This window comes from Mustela nivalis (genome assembly GCF_964662115.1).
Source record: "Mustela nivalis genome assembly, chromosome: 6".
In the NCBI taxonomy this organism is placed as follows: domain Eukaryota; kingdom Metazoa; phylum Chordata; class Mammalia; order Carnivora; family Mustelidae; genus Mustela; species Mustela nivalis.
In genome coordinates, this window is record NC_139025.1 from 154,745,236 (window position 1) to 154,761,222 (window position 15,987).

The 15,987-nt window shown below is 48.2% G+C and overlaps 1 protein-coding gene across 10 annotated transcripts in view; it reads right to left on the minus strand.

Annotated features, from left to right (window-relative positions):
* The window catches only part of ZFAND6 (zinc finger AN1-type containing 6), a 63,090-nt gene that overhangs the window by 20,142 nt on the left and 26,961 nt on the right, over positions 1 to 15,987 (minus strand). For 2 of the 10 annotated variants that reach the window (XM_082734348.1, XM_082734351.1), the window contains exon 2: positions 9,874 to 10,034. The exons of 6 other annotated variants lie outside the window; for them this stretch is intronic. The gene's annotated coding sequence lies outside the window, so the exon portion shown is untranslated. Of the gene's footprint in view, positions 1 to 4,149; positions 4,175 to 6,510; positions 6,535 to 9,873; positions 10,035 to 15,987 lie in introns of those variants that run through there. 2 more of the 10 variants (XM_082734350.1, XM_082734349.1) reach the window with 2 other exon arrangements.

Below are 15,987 nucleotides of genomic sequence, written 5' to 3' on the forward strand. Positions count from 1 at the left end.
CATTCTTTCCAAGCCAATAAGTAACTCCTCATTTCTAATAGATGAGGTTGCCTGGCTCTCATCGGTTGCTTTCTGTCCAAGAATGTTTAAATCAAGGGTTGTCAAATGTACCTGTGAATGACCAGATAGTAAATGTTTTGGGCTAGAGGCCATACGGTCACTGTTAAATCCATTCAGCTCTGCTGTCCCGCAAAAGCCGCCAAGCAGCACTTACACCAATGAGCAGGGCTGAATTTCAAAAACACTATCTATGGTTATGGCCACAAAAATTTGCATTTCTTAGAATTTTCACATCATAAAATGTTACTCTTCTGATTTTTCCCCCAACCACTTAGAAATATGAAAACTATTCTTAGCTCTTGGGCTGACAAAAAAACTAGGTGACATGCCCAAAGTCCACTTGTCCATTAAATGAGCAGGTGACTTCAGGGCATCACCACGGACGAGGCAGGGGGGCCAGGCCGACACAGGATTCCGGCAGAGGCACTCCACCGTGCGGTTCTCTCATCCAAACTGAATGTAAACATTAAGTATTATTTGCTCTTAGTAAAGTTTCATCTCTTAACTAAGCATGTGTTTACCTGCCAGAAAGGGAAAGGACTGGGAAAGGCGTGTCTCGTCCACACCGGCACCTCGCGCGGGGTTTACACAGAGAGACGCAGCGATGATGTGGACAGCAGCAGAACCGCTCCTGGCACGAACCTGCCTCTGCCCAGCACGCAGTCTGCCACTCACCGCGCTGCCTGAACCATGACGCCACCCAGCAGTTGCCCCGGGAAGACACCCGTACTCTTGAAGCGGGTAGTTGTGGTCTGCCTAGCACGTTCTTCCCTCCCTTCAGGTAACAGAACCTCCCCTGTGGGGCAAGAACATGCCGTCTGTGTGGGGCACGCCTAGCCGCCCCTCTCCAGGGCCAGTCGGTCCTCTCTGGACTTAACTGGCGCTGCTGGGAAAGAGGCCGACAACGTATACTTCAGGGGTTGGGGCTATGCTCGTCACAAGGGAGAGTCTCCACACAATTAAAATAGGGTAAGCAAAGTCAAAATGGGAAGGGAGGGAGGAGCCCAGATCAAACGGGGACTGAACTCTGGCATCCACCTTGCTGAGGGCAGCTCCGCCTCTTGAGACTTCCGGTGAGACTTCCGGTTTCGTAAGACAAATCCTGCTCTTGCCTTAGTTCTATCTGGGCTGCTGTCACTTGCAATTCAAAGTCCTTAGGAACGTTAGAATCCGGTAACCCTTTAAAACCCCTCCAACTTCAGGGAATATCAGAATCAGAGCATATCAAAATGAAGATACTGCATTAGTCCAAGTGAGATGTCCTCGACAGGGAAAAAAACAAACCCAAGAGTTCCCAGTACTTATCATTCTTTTCACAGAGAAAAACATGTAAGTGGGGGCGGGGGGCTAGGGGCGGAAGGGACAAGTGAGGAATGATACTAAGGAAGGCCCTTGAAGTAATGAGCACTGGGCCTTATACACGACTGATGCATCACTGACCTCTGCCTCTGAAACTGACAATGCACCGTATGTTAGTTAATTTAATTAAAAAACAAACCCTATATGAGTCCTGGATGTAAAGCTTAAACTTTCACAAACTGAACACTGCAACTGGCACCCACCTAAGAACCAGATCACCACCAGGACTCTCCAAATGCGTCCTCACACCCTGTCCCAGGTTACCCCCCCTTTCTCCCAAGTCACTGTGCCGGCTCTGAAACCCCTCTTCCCACTCCCCAACTTTTATAAAGGGAACTGCACAGTGTATACACATCGTTTCTGAGCTCCCGCCGGGCGACCATGTCTAACCGCAGTCCCTTCGTTCTTCCTGCTCGCTAGAGCACTTGTGCGCACGAACTGCTCTCTGTTCTAACGCCGAGGGATCAGGGGCTTTCTGGTTCACGAGCACGACAAATACTGGTGAAAACGACTGCGCATCTTTTGACTAACATACATATGCATTCCTGCTGACTCTATACACACACACACCAGGAGTGTCGGGTCGCAGGGCACACACATATCCCCGGTTTTTGAAGGTTTGTGTCCTGTCATTCCAACTTCTCGGAAGACCTATATCAGCACCTGTTTTCGTTGAAAAATTTGAAGATGACTTTTGCTTTTCTGAGAAAAGGCACAAAGTGGAAACAGCACTCAGAGTTTACTGTGCAGCAAGCCGTCTCAGGGGTAGTGTGCACCCCTCTTGCGGGAGGGGTCCCCTGAGCCCCTTCCCGCACCACCGCACGCAGCACCTCAGCATCCAGCCGCCACGGCCTGGAACCGCGTCTGTGAGCACCCGTGCTTCGTCTTGGTTTATGGCGTGCATGCGTCAGCAGTGTGTCCTGCCGTACCAGAAGAGCCTAAGTGAGATGATTTTCTGGGTCCAGAAATGCCCCAAGAATCCTCCGCATGAATTCATGGAAACAGCGTCTTCAGAGCAGCCCATTTGGCTTCCAGAAGGTTTCGCAGGCTCGCTCTGCGTGTGGACGGTGGGGAGCCCGCATGTGTTCGCCGGCTCCCCCACGGCTGACCTCACACACCGCCGGCGGTACCGGGGCTGCTCCCGTCTCGAGGACTTCGCGCTTCTGACGTCCACCCCCCAGGTCTCCCTCACCTCCCTCAGGTCTTTGTTCAAATGCCACCCTTTCCGGGAGGACTTCCCGTTACCTATTACTTCCCATTACTCTATTTAAAATCACCCCAGCGTCTTTCATTAGCCCTGCGGTTTTACTTTTCTTCAACGCCCTCAATTTCAGTCTTAGCTTACTATTAAATTACACTTACTTCTCCCTACTAAGATGAAAATCTCAGTAATGACAGGGATTTTGTCCACTTTGCTCACTGCTGCTTGAGTCACGTTTGGCACGCGGTGGGCAGGCCATGTCTGTGCAACGCACACACGGGCGAAGCGGCCTGCCGCCGTGCTAGCACAAAACCCAGAGTGCTCAAATATTTACCCCAAGGCAAGAAACAAAAATAAATCCTGTCTGAAAAAAACTGAATTTGCTGTCCGGGAAGAGATCTAAGTCTGCCAGCGGGGGACACAACATACGCGTGCTCCGTGTGTGCACCGAACCACCATCACCAGCATCGAGCGCCACGCCTGTGGACGTCTTCTCCAATTGGCTCAGAGAGGGCTTCGCTTAGCGATCTGTATACAAAATGTTGTAATTCTGTAACGAAACTTAAGCTGCCCTCAATTCTATGTTCTCAAACTGACTTAGGTTCCACACCGCCACACCGCATACCTTAAACAATCAAGACATAGGTATTATCTGCACAAAACCCAATCCCTTTCTTTGCAAAAGGCAGGGAGGGGACCCACTCCTAGTTTCCCACTGGACTCCACATTCATGGGATTTCATTAGTTTTTCTTCTCACAAAAACTAATACAAAATACGCTCTTTGTATATGCAAGAGCCACATGCAAAACCACTTTTCAAAATTCTCTCCTCTTTGGCCTTGACGCTTGTAACTCGGTCAGCAGACTGCGCCTCTTGCTCTGCCCCAAAGCCTTCTCAGGACGCTCCTCTCCTAATGCAAATCTCCCACTCGGCTTCCAGTATCTGTAAATGAATCTCTCCCCCAGATTTCTTCTGATGATAAGGCCAACCTCGACATTTCAACCTCCCCTGTTACCACTGAAGCTCTACAACCTTTTATGTAACTGGCTTTACTATTTCCTTTTATGAACATGACTCGCACACTACTTTCTGTACCAAACACTGCAGAATTTCACACATATCCACTCTCTGAGTCCTTAGAACTACTCTGTGAAGTGGGGGCTGTCGCCATCCTCCTTCCGCAGATGAGAGAAGCGAGGCCTGGAGAGGTCGGGCCCACAGCTGCAGGCCACATAGTGGGTTAAGGGACGAAGCTGAGCCGCCCCGGGCTGTCGGGCCGGAGCCCGTGCTCTCGGTCAGAGGTTCCCAGGGCTTCTCTTCAGACCCGTGGGGGAGCCTGGAGGTCCTGTGGCGGAGGTCAGACACGGACTTGCTCTTTGTTTGTGCTACGATGCCGACAAGCCATGCAAGAGCAGCGGGGGCCACACAGCCGGAGCCTCCGTATGACAGCACGCGTCCCTGTGTCCTGCTCACCGCCACGGTCTTCATCTGCAGAGTCTCACAATAAGAAAACGCCACGTTCACTTACGAGTCTTCTGGATGAGGCCATAAAACTATGGACGTTATTCAGTCTTATTACCGGTGACGCTTCCTCGTGTTCTCTGTCGCGGACACTCCGCACCGCAGAGCAAGGTCTTCCGCATGCCCGTTTCCCTGCCACACGCCACCGTCCCAGTCGGCACACGGCCCAGCACTCCGGGTCTCATCTCAGGGCAAAGCCTTGTAAGGAAACACATCCACACCGACTCCAGGAAAAGAACGGACAGTGTTGTACAGGAATCAACACCATTCTTTAATATGAACTGAAATACCAACAATGAGTGGATAACGTGGTCGGTAAAGGACTGAGAGTGACGTAGAAAAGAAAAAACATATTAAATACACATGCCAATTACTTAGCGTGTTCAGGGTTGTATCCCCAGCAGTGCCGATAAGGGGTTGCTACACATTCTTTCTAAAGACAATGACTTGGGCTGTACCCTACGACAGTCTGTCACGACCACTCAGTTCCACGTTTGTAGTGAGAAAGCAGCTGCAGACGTTATAAAAACGGATGGGCCTAGCTGTGTTTTAACAGAACTTTTGTTTTCAAAAAGAGGTTGCCAATAGGGTGTGTCTGGCTTGCGGGCCACAGTGTGCCAGTCCCAGTTCTAGATCAAGCGCCAGGCACACGGGGAATTCTCAGACAGACGCTGGATGAACAAGTGAATGATTTCCAAAATGCTTTAGAACATTATCAGGAAAGAGAGCAAAATTATCCAACACTGAGTCCTTTTTACTTCCTTTTGCCACAGCTCTTTGGACAAGGCTGTCCTGCTTGATACGGTTATTGTGGTGCCTCCTGATCCGTCAGGACCTGGTCAACCAGAAGTTAGGAGCCAGCTCTGCTCTCAGTGATCAACAGATGCGTAAGGACAGGAATCCTCCTGTGTGGTACCTGCACAGATGTCACAACGACATACCAAACGACAGTGACGATGAGCCCCATCAGCCGCAAAAACTCAACGCTAAGCAGCAGACCAAAACCACATTTGGTGCTCTCTTTCACGGGGCTTTAAACAAGACACAGATGCTCCAATGACTGCCAGCAACTCCCGACGCAGATTCTCCGTCTTCTGCTAGAATGCACTACACAGGGGAGTGGGAGGTGGAGTGGTGTTAACAAATACACAGGGAGACAGGCTGAACGATGAGTCATCGCCAGACAGCGGCACCCGCGCAGGGCAGCCTGCCCTGGACCGCGGCACAGTGGAAGCGACGGAACGGTCGATCTCGGAGCTGGCTCTGACCCTGCTGCCTTCAGGTCAGATCAGGGCTCCGGTTCCTCGTGTTAACGTTTAGTGATGACCCGTCGTTTTTAACTTGCAGGACTCGGGGACAGCACGAGAGACCATGACTGCAGAACCCTTTGTGCCCCGTGAAGTGTGACATGTGCTGGGGGCAGTGGCCGTCATCGCGCTGAGACCCCACACTGGCCGCAGATAGCGGCGGGCTGGCACACAAGGGGCGCCCTCCCCACACACCGTGACCACCTGCCAGCAGAGCCACCGCCCGCTGAGCCCGGGGGCTGCCCGACTTCCGGACCACAAGGGAGAGCGCGCAGTTTCTGAGACTCTTCTCAGAGGCTCCTGAAAGGACACACGCTATTCCGGACAACTGCCAGCGAAGAAGTCACCGAGGGCTCATCCTTAGTGTCCCGAGTGTGCGGGAAGGGTAACGGCAGGCCGTGTCTCACCGGGGTGGCGACTCCCCCGGGCCCAGGACAGAGCTCTGGAGGTGAGAGCGGCTCTGCGTGCGGACTTGCAGACCACAGGGAATCCCGAAGCCTGGGATGGGAGGGAGGGCACCGCCAGCAGGTCACGAACGTCACCACCATTGCTTGTGGACCTCCCGTTGCTCTGAAAAGGATTTCGGGCAACTTTAAACGTTCGTGCTGTATGACATGGGAAGCAAAATGGTCCGTTTCAGGGAAAAATGGCAGGAGAAACAAGGAGCGGTCAGGTATGCTATCAAGAAGCAAAACCCGTGCCCGTCAAGGCACACGTGTCAATGAGAAGCCGTCCGCCGGACTCCTCTGCCGAGCAGCTAGTACAGAGAAGGCAGTGGCCTGCGAACAGGCAAGATACCTGAAAGGAACAAATCCGGGTGATCCGCTCCAAGTCCCCGGGTCGAGCACGCGATGCCAGACGGCGAGCCAGTGGGGCGCGGGGTTGAGAGGCCGTCACCCACACTCTAGAGGTGACCAGGCCACCAGACCACCAGCCCAGCTCGGAGGCCACTCCCCCTCTGGCTTAAGATATGTGGCCTAGGTTTCCAGAGGTGGTCATTCCATCTTAAATTCTCCAGAGTTGTTCCCTAAATTAAAAAATCAGATCAGAAGGCTACTCACTTCAGATGTGTACGCGTAAGCCCTCACTGAAGATGCCAGCTCTTGTCGCCACACACGAGGCCCTGTGCTAGGGCCTCACAGGAGGTATCTCCTTCAGTTCCCGCCGTATCCATACGAGGGAGGTTACAGGATCACACCCCCAAGCTCTGCTTTTCAATCAGTTAAGGAAACTGAAGTTAGATAGGCCAGTCACTGCCTCCCTGTGGACGCCCCCCTTTCATACACTCTGCACTGCCCACAGCTCCAAGTTCCTGTCCTGCTTGTGCGACGGGAACACCTCCAGACGAGCTAACTAGACCTGGCTGATCCCGACTCCATGAACCAACCCTACGTCAGCTGTGGGGATGGGGAAGAGGCAGAACACTGCAGCATAAAAAAGACACCAAGGCCATAAACTTCTTGCAATTCCATACGGTTTTTTCATTCTTTTAGACTGTCTTTAGTTAGAACAGGTATCTGTCCAACTGCGTTCTGCTCCTTGAAGAGAAGCTAGTGAACAGTGTGTTCCTCTACCACCCAGAACTGTGTTTCTACTTCCTGGTACACCCCCGAGCTCCTGCACTATTTCTAAACATAAAGAGGGAGCATCAGGCTGAAATCCAGACCACTCTGAGCCGTCAGGAGGATCGTCCCACAGAGAGAAACATCCCCAACAAAACTGCCAGCCAGTCCTTCCTGAGACACCTGAGACTCACGTACCTGAGACTCACGTACCACCACGCCACCGCCCTTCAACGTGCCCCGAGATCGCAAAGCGCTCCACGGCCCCTGAACATCAGAGATGGCCCACTTCACCACGCAGCGGTCACTACGGACAGAACTCAACACTCGGAACACTGCTCCTCTGTGTTTGTAAAAATGTTGTAAGGACTTTTATAAATTGCCTAAAAATCACTTCACCTAACACCGGAGGGAATATACCTACCCTTCACCAAGATTTTTCAAAAAACATTTTCGCCTCTTTCCTCTTCCTTCGTGGACTTAAGTCTGATGCAAGAGCCCATTTTTGTGCTCCAGACAAGCAAGAGTGTTGTGTCACCGAGAAATGTCATATTTAATGTAGCTTCACTACATACCTTCAATGCAAAGCCCTAGAAAATCCAGCGGCACCTGCGGCCGCCAAGACTCGGCAGCAGGGCGGGTGCGCACAGCCAGCAGGAGCGGCATGCAGGCCAGCTGAGGATTTTCTGCCACCAGGGCAATGGCTCCTGCCAGACCAGCCCAAAGATACCTTACTTCATGGTCTCCAAACTTAGTCCTGAAGCCTTTAAAATGTACTCTGAGGATGAATATACTACTCAGTGTTCCTCTTCTTGAAGAAGAAACAAGTTCAGTAGTAACAATATTTTCCTGGTATTAATGACTCGCTCACTCAAGATCCCACACCAAATGATAATGTCTGCCTCCCAGATTACAGGCACTAAGGCACAGAAAGGTTTTAAATCACTTGCTCAAAAAAAACACGCCATGACAAGGAACAGAGTTGGGACCCGACCCCGCAAGGCCTCAGCCCTCGCCACGTCACAGGGCCTTCCACAGCCCAGCAGCTCAAGGTTAAGGTGCACTGCAAAGGACAGCAGCACAAGTCAGGATACAGTGACCTGGGCGACACTCAGTCACAGATGTGCAAGCAGATCAGTGACAGGGTGACAGCGCAGGGGCAGGGTGAACGGGACAGAGGCGAGGCTCTACAGGGCCGCGTGCATGTGCCACCAGCAGGCACTTCCTGACCAGCACGGTTCACTCATTTCTTAGCACCATCCTCTACCTGCGCGGCACCAGACGAACACAGAACGCGGAAAGGGGGGCTCAGAGACGTGCAAGGAGCACCAGAGCCCGGGACCGATCGACCACCGCACAACTTCCCTTCTCAACCCTCCAGGGCTGCAGAAGCTTCTCTTCCCTACTGTGTGTCCTTTCTGCCCGATCTCATCTTCAAAATCAACGCTTCGTCAATAGGTTCTGCAGGCTCCCTGCACCTGGAGTTTCACTTTTGGCACTATCTGGAGAGAGGGGAGGGAAGCGTGCCGGGGGTGCCGTGAACAGAGCAGCAGCACCCGGTTCTGCCGTGAGGTGCCACGTGGCTCCAACTGCAGAGTTCACACTCACACTGCAGGCCTTGGTCACCACGACAGGAGTAGATTCTAAGAGTTTTTCTTTAGAGCTGCTGAAGGACCAGGAACGAGACAACCCCTGGATAGTCGCACACTGGAACCTTGACTTTTCCGCTGCTCTGAGAGGCGGCCACATACCCTTTATCTCGGCCCTGTGCCCCCTGACCACTTTCACGAGAACAGCCACGCTCGGGGCGCAGTCTTCACAGGCTTCCTGAACGCCTTCTCATTCGTCGATCCTAAAGACTGTCAACCCCGACTTTCCTTCCACTAAGACATTTGCGATGTGAAAGAGAAAGTAAATTCATCTTCATGAAAATACCATTCATTCCATTCCATGTGTCCCTGAACAATTAGTAAGATTTTGTCAAGTTTCATCTATATGCCCATCACTTTGCTCACATCAATGTCTTGTATTTTAATCACCTCATCTATACGTACCATGTGTTCTTCTAAGGGGGGAAGCCATTCAAAAGTCTTATTCCTAAATCCATGTAGGAAAAAAACACCCAATACAAAACAAAAACAAACAAAAAAATAAACAAAACAAAAATAAAAACACAACCAGGGGAGATGAGGGGGGAAAATCAGCTCCCACCCTTGCTGGCCTCAAGTTGATTACTAAGGCAGTAACTTTTACTAAAAGAAAAGGAGAAGAATTTTTTTCTTCAACAGGTACTTAAGATTACCAAAGCACTTTTAAAACATAAAAAGCTGGCAAGTTTAAAAAACTTCCAAACTGCATCTAGGGAACAGGAGTTTATTTATTTGGAAGTATATGCTCTCTCTGGTTCAAAAGAACTATTTAAAAATTATGAAATTTAACTGTAATTTAAATTATGAAATTATTCCCAAGAGCAATTTCCTACATTAATATGTAACATCATATTCCCAAAATACATTTTTATGGTTATCTGGTAAATATAGTAATATAAAATGTCTGAAACCAACTACAAAACAAACTGCAATCTTAAGAATTATAACCTTTTGCTTCACTGTAAGATTAGTAATGCAAATTCCAATGCTTAAAATAATTCTGGAAAAAAAAAAGATGCATGGTCACTAATGATACTTAGCTACGGTTTTTCTCAAAAATATTTTATAAAAATCTACCACCCACTCCACCCTCCGTTTCCTACCCACCAGAAAAAAACACCCTATGAAATGTGTCATCATGCTGACTTAAGTGTTTCTTCACTTAGATTTAACTACCCCCAGCGACCTAGGTCTATGCATTAAGTCTACTCACACAGTTGAGGTTGATGGGCAAACAGCTGTCCTGTATCTCGAGACACACATTAGCCTCCTGCCTTCCCTAGCCTCATAAGCAGCTACTTAAAGTCTGAGTTTTATGCAAGAAAACATTGTAAAGCCTTCAGTGTTTTACCGCAGCAGACTTCAGATTCATTCCTGTAACACATTTAACATGAAACAGAGTTGAGACAGTTAAAATTGACTGTGTACATTTTAATTGTCTAAAATTTTAAGGAGTGCTTTCACTATTATAGCTACATAAAGAGGGCTATTGAGATAAAATTAAGAAATAAAAACATTTCACTTGCTATTTGACACCAACGTAAAATACAGCAATATGTAACTTTACCAGAGATTCTTCTTCACCTGGCCCCAGGCGAGGTGAGCAAGAATTATTTTTTATATAGCCATTCATACCCCAAATAAGCAAAACTAGGTCTTTTTCCACTTCTCTAAAGTTTAATTCATTTAGCATGAACAGCCAGAACTAAAGAACGACCGTTACAACCAGACAGTCAATGGGAATGACTCCAATGGCCCCAACAACATCCCCTGGGACCCTCTTGGGTAGGGAGAATGAGATCGTTGGTCCTGCTCCGACCGAAGTAAGAGCCAGGTTTTCCGACATTTATTATGAACGTTTACAGCACATTTACCCACAGGTTCACATTGCTCTAGTACCATTACTGCTACAGATTGATCAAGTGTCAGAAGGCTTGTCTGGAAAACAGAACTTCATCCGATCAAAATGTCCTGGGATACACACGTAACTACTTCCCCTACATGTGTCGCATGGGCATCAAATTTCTACAAAAAGTTTTAGGAAATGCTTTAGCACGCCACAGAGTAAACTTACTATTTATAATAGCCACATGATTTAGAAATACCATGAGAAGTACATCCCAATTCTTAAATCTCACTAACATTTAAAGTATTAACACTGAAATAAGGTACTATACATTTGTTTTGCTTTAAAAGAGGCATGCTTATACTCTCCTTATACTGTGCAAAGAAATGACTTAGGAAGTAATTCAAGCCTCATGAAAGCTGTAACTTTACAGAGTACCTTTCACAGGAGCTGAACCATGTGTTCCAGAGTGTCCCCCTGCTGCGGCAGAACTTAAGCTTCCTGAGGGAGTCTACCATCAGCCGCTAACGAGGATGGAACAAATCTCGGGCTGTACCACCGGAGTCTGCTTTCTGGCTGAGCCCGGTGCAGGAGGCCTGTCCTGGCGGGTTTACACGCACGCTTACTCCTCATCCCACCCTACGAGGTGGGCTCAGTGATGACCAACTCGGTATAGATTATGCAACATGAGCAGTCTCGAGACGCTAGGAACTTGTTGAAGATCACAGAGCTAAGAGGCAGAGACAGGCCTTGCATCCAGACGTACTGGCCTCCAAAGCCTGGGGCTTCAGGAATCAGCTAAGATCACAGCAACAGCAGTCCCGTGTCCTGATGAGCCACACTGAGAACGGGAACCCGGACGTGGCTCCCCACGGGAAGGGTGGTGCTAATGAATGAATGCCACCGTGCAACCAACGGGATGGCTACAAGTTCAGGAAGATCTTTTGTCATAAGACGTGACTGTGAGAAACCTAGAGAAAAGTCACAAAGGAACGCGTTCTGAAGGACCGTTCAAGAGGGAAACAGAGCGGGCTTATCTCACATGGTACAAAGCACAGAATCTGCAGCCGCACGTGCAAGTCTTAGAAGACAGGTTCCAGCTCAACATGAGACCCTCTCGGAAGCGAAGGAACCCAACGGCTGGAGCAGACGCCCTCCAGACCACGGAGTCTGCGCCGTTCCGTACTTGAACCTCAACCGCCGCCGCAGTGACCAGGTCAAACACAATGACCGTGGCAAGGTCAAACTCACTGTGGGTGCAGGTCTCACAGGGAATCGTGTGCGCCGAGTCTCGAAGTTACTTCCCCACACACTGCTTATTGTGAAAGGAAAAATAATAATGCTTTAAGTGGAAGAACCTGGCAGATACCACCTCAACCGAAAGATCAAAAGTGAGCATCACCGCTAACGGGACAGGTGGACAGGCTGCCGACGACACGACGCACGGAGGAGCACACATCGCCAGTGACACAACCCTGCCAACGCCACAGCCCCTAAACTGAGTCACAAGGATACGCCGGACAAGCCCAGCTTGAGGGGACTCTGTCAGTAAATGGTCACTCTTCACACAATGCCAACGTCCTAAGAGACAAGGAAAGGGGAAAGAAACGCTCCTGACTCAGGGAGAGCAGAGAAGCATGCTAAGTAAACGCAGGAAGGGATTCTGGGCTGGATGCTGGACTGGAGAAAGATCAATGAAGGAAGGACATGTCGGGAGAAAGGGAGAAATCCCAAAGTGGACTGGAGTAGAGAATTCTATCGGATCAGTATTAAATTTCCTTTACTTGGTAACTGAACTACCGCTGAAAATCCAAGACTGGCCTTGTCAGAATATGTAAATATGATGTGGTAAAGGGACAGGATGCACACTACCTATGGTCCCACAGTCCGGAAAAAAATAATATAATAAAGCATAAGAGTGAATGTGGCAAAGGGTTAGCAGTGGTCAAATCTTGCCAAGGAGTATATGGGAATTATGTGTATTATCAATGTAACTTTCTATAAATGTGAAAATAAAACGTAAGAAAAATAAATATTTGAAGCTGATGTTCTAAAGATTCTGAATACCTATCAAGTGGGTCATTGTCCCAATCTGATCTCTACATACTCGAAGTCCAATCCGACAGCAATCCAAAGTCATCTGACCACCTAGGTAGTGACTTGTCATAGTGCTCGGGTTTATGACATCCAATGCTGGGTGCTGCGTGACACGTGCCATCCACACTGATGACAGGTTTGACTCCATGGATCTAAGCCCTGTGCATGTCTGCCTCCTCCCGACCATATCAGCCTGCCACAGCCTTCCCCAGACCACAGCACGGTGAGGGAAACAGACCTCTCCCACCGAGCAACTGCTCTTCAACGGGGAACTCGCTGAAAACTCCACGATCAGTTAACTTCTGCTTACAAAGCAGAACCAATGGAGGAGATGAGCGACCAACAACATGCAAGAAAACAGTAGAATAAATGTCCCTCCCCAAACAAATAAAACTCGATAATGCCAATAAAACGCTGACGAAGCACACATTCACTACAGAGCACCTGGAAAGACAAGCTAACAGATGTCAATCACGGAGAAGCTAGCCAGCCCCGAAATGGGTAATACGCACACACTGTAGTGGCGTGAAGTCATAAAATAAAGAGGAAGGAGCAAAGAAAACAGCGAGAGGGAACATGAAAAGTGAGAACGGCCCCACGCGCGCCCACTGCTAACACCCCGCTCGCCTTCCTCCCCGGTGTCTGGCCTATTTCTCCCTCCACGTTCCCCTTTGGTTAGTCCTCCTCCGTCCTCTACCTCGCCTACTGCAGGGTCTTTGTGAGACTCACAGCTGTGGGCATGGATGACTACAGCAGGACAATCTGCATCTTGTACCCATACTCCCTTCCCCCTGCTTGTCAAGAGGCACAGAAGAGCAGTCTCTCTGTTGGGAGAGGTCTTACAACAGCTTTCTAAACCTTCCTCTGATCTCAATTCAAACTCTAGCTCACAGTCTAACAGAGAAGGCAGGAAGTGGAGGGGTAGAAACCAGCAAATTTAGAAAGTCAAGGCGGAGCAAAGATGACCAGGGAAGAAGGGATGAATTTTAGTCTCTCACAGTCAGTATACTTCCCATCAGGCCGAAGCACCCCGTGCACAGTATTTACTGTTCTTTAGCTAATTCCAGATCAGCTCTGTTACAGAGCGTGGCCTCCTCTGGGGCAGGCTCCCTATCAGATTAATCCCTGTAACCCAACAGCAAACACCACCTTGTTTAAAGAAGGCACTTAACAGGCCCTTACAGATGCCTAATGTCAAAACAGGCAAAGAAGGTACTTTATGCCAACCTCTTCCCTGTGTTTGACAACCATTTTCTCACGCAGCACATTTGGAAATCCTCTGTCCACCAATGTATGCACTAGCTTTCTAAACCTTCCTCTGATCTCAATTCAAACTGTAGCCTCTGAATGCTGCAGGTTGATGCCCTTTTAATAAAAGAATCAGAATAATCCACCTTGTGAAAGATGATAACTCAAATCTAAAATTTAAATCAATTTTGAAGCCCAAATCCCCAATTTAAGAAATACGGGATGTGAGGGGAAGGTGGGTGGCTCAGTCCATTGAGCATCTGACTCCTGGTTTTGGCCTGGGTCATGATGTTGGGGTCACGAGTGCTCAGTGTCAAGTCTGCTTGAGATTCTCCTTCTCTGCCCACTCCCAAATAAATAAATCTTTAAAGAAAAAAAAAAGGTAGCATAGAATGTGTCTGTGGACATTTGTATATATACATACACATCTGGGAGGGCATGAAGCCAGTTTTCAGGCATCCTTTGATTCTAAACTGACTCTGAGCCACAGCGCCAAGGAGATTATAGCATACATTTGTTAGTAAATATTACGCTTCATTAGTCATTAAGTCAGACAAACAGAGCCTGCAGCTGAATTTCCAGCAAACTCCTATCATATATATACATATATATATATATATATATACATATATACATAAAATGTCATAAGCCTTTACCTGTAGCTTCTTATGTAGACCCTTCTCAGACCACACTATGTAACTCCCAACTCTCAGAGAGGAGGTGCTGTAGAAAGAAATAAAAAAGGCTCCAAAAAATAAAACTTAGTATGAGGTAGAGATACAAAGGGGTAGGGGACAGAAGTACTGTAAAATAGCCACAGTTCAACAAGCCCATCTAAAATTCAGCTTATTCTTCCAAGAGAGTTTTAAATAAGGAATACCATTTTAAGAAGAGGTTTTATAGAGATCAAAGGTAGTAGCTTTTCTCGGGGAAAGGGAAAAGACAAGGACTATAACAAAGGTATAAAGAATAAGAGAATAACAGCTGACAATTCAGCTTTTTCTCCAGGACAAATTTTATATTTTGGTCTGTATAAGGTTTTTCTGTCTTCCCTCCCAAAACTATGAGACGGAGACTGACATCTGAGCGAAGCCCCAACCACTAGGTTTCTGCACGCATGTGCACACACAGGCTTGTGTTCAAACATTCACGACGGCCTTATTTATGCCAGTAGGCGGTGGCACGATCCGGACGGCGTCCACTGGTGAGCGGACAAACTGTGACACATGCGCGCCACAGAACGCTACTGAGCAAGGAAAGAAGTGAAGCCCCAATGAGCGGGCCACGCGGCTACGTCTCCAGGGCACTATGGCGTGTGATCGGCTGGTGTGTGATCCACATCAGAGGAAATGCTAGAAATAGCCACCAGACAGAATGGAGGCCCAGGGGCCAGGGGTGGGAGAGGAGGTTAGCTCCAAAGGGACATGAGGACACGCTCTGGGTAACAAATGCCCCACAACATGACCGCGACAACAGTGGCGTAAATACATTCATCTGTCATAACTAAAGCTGCATGCTAAAAATTAGTAAATGTCACTGCATGCAAACATACATCAGTAGAGCTGATTTCATGAAATAGGACAAAAGAAACAGCCATTCAGATTTAAGATGTGAGTGAGTTATAGCTATGTGGGGTACAAGATAAATATTACAAGTTGAAGTTACATGAAGAGGTGCCACATAACTGATGAGTTCAAGGTCCTGAAAGTATCTGTGTACTATTAAGTCATTATTTTACTTTTTACTATCTTGAAAAAAACTTTCTAACTAATCGTCCTCATTTAGATGTGACAGAGAAACAAACTTTCCTTTTCTTACCTTCTCTCTCTATCCACTTCTTTTATCTTATCACTGCCTTGAAAACGATTTGGTATCTTGAATAAGATCAACCTGGGCTGCTTTTCATTTATTTTTTATTTTTATTTTAAAGTAAGCTCTGCACAGGGTGCCTGGCCAGCTCAGTTGGTTGAGCATCTGATTCTTGATCTCAGCTCAGGGCATGAGTTCATGCCCTGTGTTGGGCTCTACGCTGGGCATGGAGCCTACTTTAAAAAATAAAAATAAAAATAGAAAAATAAAGTAAAGTAAGCTCTATGCCCAACAAGCATGAACTCACCACCCTGAGATCGAGAGTCA